The sequence below is a fragment of the Suncus etruscus genome, chromosome 16, assembly GCF_024139225.1.
Source record: "Suncus etruscus isolate mSunEtr1 chromosome 16, mSunEtr1.pri.cur, whole genome shotgun sequence".
Taxonomy (NCBI): domain Eukaryota; kingdom Metazoa; phylum Chordata; class Mammalia; order Eulipotyphla; family Soricidae; genus Suncus; species Suncus etruscus.
The window spans coordinates 25603524-25605997 of NC_064863.1; the positions used below are offsets into that span (position 1 = coordinate 25603524).

At 31.8% G+C, this 2474-nt stretch overlaps 1 non-coding gene across 1 annotated transcript; it reads left to right on the forward strand.

Annotated features, from left to right (window-relative positions):
- The first annotated feature begins 1299 nt into the window (after positions 1-1299).
- On the forward strand, positions 1300-1406 carry LOC126032966 (U6 spliceosomal RNA). Its single transcript, XR_007504124.1, has one exon. It is a non-coding gene; the product is annotated as a U6 spliceosomal RNA (small nuclear RNA).
- The last annotated feature ends 1068 nt before the right edge of the window (positions 1407-2474 follow it).

Consider the following 2474-nt stretch of genomic DNA (forward strand, 5'->3'; position numbering starts at 1 on the left):
CATAACCTACCCACACAACCACATCCAGATATGCGCATATAAACGTGTGTATTTGGAAGTAAGTACAATATCAATATATATCTAAGTTTGAAAATCACAGAAAGCTAAGTTAAGTGCAAGTTAAGCAGATTAAGAATAAGAACTATATTATATCTGCACATCTTTTTTAAAAAAATGTTTGTAAAATTTGTTTTTAAGGTGGGGTCTTGGGTCACACCTGAATGTGCTCTGATGCTTTTACTATCTCTTTTACCTAGCACTACATGTGGTAGCACTCTTGAGGATCATATGTGATGAAGGATTTGAACTTGAGCATCTTAGCTTGTGAACTATGCCTCTTACTTTTATTTTGAAATTGTTTTAAACTTTCTAAAATAAATTCAAAATAATATCAGTATTTTACCTTTAACCTAGAATCTGCTAATGTTGACATTTTTGTAGTTATATTGCATTTTTAAATAAATATTGATAGAATAATATAATTGAATTAAAACTTTTTTTAATTTCACAAAATTCTTCACTAATGCTCTTTTTCTGTTCTAGGTTCCAATCTAGTATCCTACATTGACTGAATAATGCTGTGTTTAATTACACACATTTAAATATGAGTTACTCAGTATTTTCTTCTCTTTCAATATTTTTTTTACGATTTGTAGATGATTAAAAACCTATTTATTACTTTCTATAACTTATTCAAACAACACTAGTATATAGTCATTTTCAAATAGCTAATCGAAAGTTTTATGACATTTAGTAACTAAAGTTATATGAGGTCATATAGCCCCACAAATTTAGAATAAAGTTAGAACTCCTGGCTGGAGGCCAAAAATTAGAGCGGCCAGAACCTAAGTTGCACATGATATATGTCACAAGTTGTCAGTTTATCTCTCTGCCATATGTTGCTTATTTTGTGCATGTTCAGAAGCAGCATAACTCAATCCAGTGAAAAATTTAGAAAGGAGTGCAGGATAGAGCAACAAAGTACTAACCTCAAAGGACACTTCCCAGTAGGGTTGTAAGTAACAGATAAGGAAAAACATCCCAGGAGTAATTACCAAGAAAAATAAAGGGCTCATCCATAAGAAAGACTAATAGTCCTCACTAGCATGAAAATAGAGAAGGCAACCTCAAAAATTAGTTAAGTGTCAAACCCAGGACGTATTGACTACTCTAACCTTATTGTTTTGTTTATTTTTTCTGTATCCCCACTATTGGTCAATTAGGTAGGAATGTGGCCCTGTCTCCCTCTGCTTTTGTGTAAGAAGAGTATTAAAATGTGTGTTAAAAAAACTGCTCTGCGTGCTCGCTTTGGCAGCACATATACTAAAATTGGAACGATACAGAGAAGATTAGCATGGCCCCTACGCAAGGATGACACGCAAATTCGTGAAGCGTTCCATATTTAAAAAAAAAAAAAAGAAAACTGCTCTGGGCTTCTGGTGTCTCTTTGACCAGGCAGTCCCCAGTGCTGATCTCTCTCTTTGACTATCTATCTCTGGTGTCTGAGTCTCAGTGGATTCTGCCTAACAGTTAGAATGTGTTTAAATCTGTTTGTGTTTCTTTCTTTTATTTTTTTTTGTCTTATCTTTTTGATGTTCACTCAAATCATGATTGTTCAAAGTAAATATATTTTATATGGTTGTATCATTAATTGAAATCATGTGATTTCATATGTTGTAACATGTATTCTACTACTGTTCACTTGCTTTTTCATAGATGCAAACTGAGGCCTCTATCAATGTTGAAATCTTTATAGGAAAATATGAATGAAAAGATGAGTGTTTAGATGAATGAGTAAATGGTACCTTCCAATCAAACACCTTGATTGGCACTGACCATATCTTGTTTTGGTGTTTATTATATGTGATTTCTCAGATTTATTAAAAGACATTGGGTATATTACTTCTCTGTTTTGTTCTCTGGTGTATTTGTGTGTGAGTGTACAGACAGAGAAAGAGCATAAGAGTTATTAAACACAGAAGAGAAGGCAAGCACATAAATATCCCTCAGCATTCTGTGTTTTTCTCATTTCTTACATCCTCTCACCTAGTGCCCTAAAATTAACTTTGCTTTTCTCCTGAACATTTAGTTTGCCTCAGACAAGAATTTTCTTCCTCTTTGTTCTTTGTTGTACCTTCCTGAAGCTAAGATTTTGATTTTTTTAAATTTGATTATTTATTTTGCATTACAATTTAAAAGACATAAAGTACAGCTTCTGTTGAGTATTAAGCTTGGGGATATGTCAGTAAATTTTACCTTAAAGTAAATTAATCGCTTTTAATAACCTCACTCTACTTCAGTTCTGATCTCCTTTTTCTTTACTTACTATTCTTAAGATAGTAAATATTGCCAATATTTTAAAAAATAATTCAGATGATGATATTGGCTTGATGATATATGAAAATATAATAAGTAAAACACAAATTAATATTTTCTTATGGTATACTATTTTCTCAGAAAATTTTTCACTATTA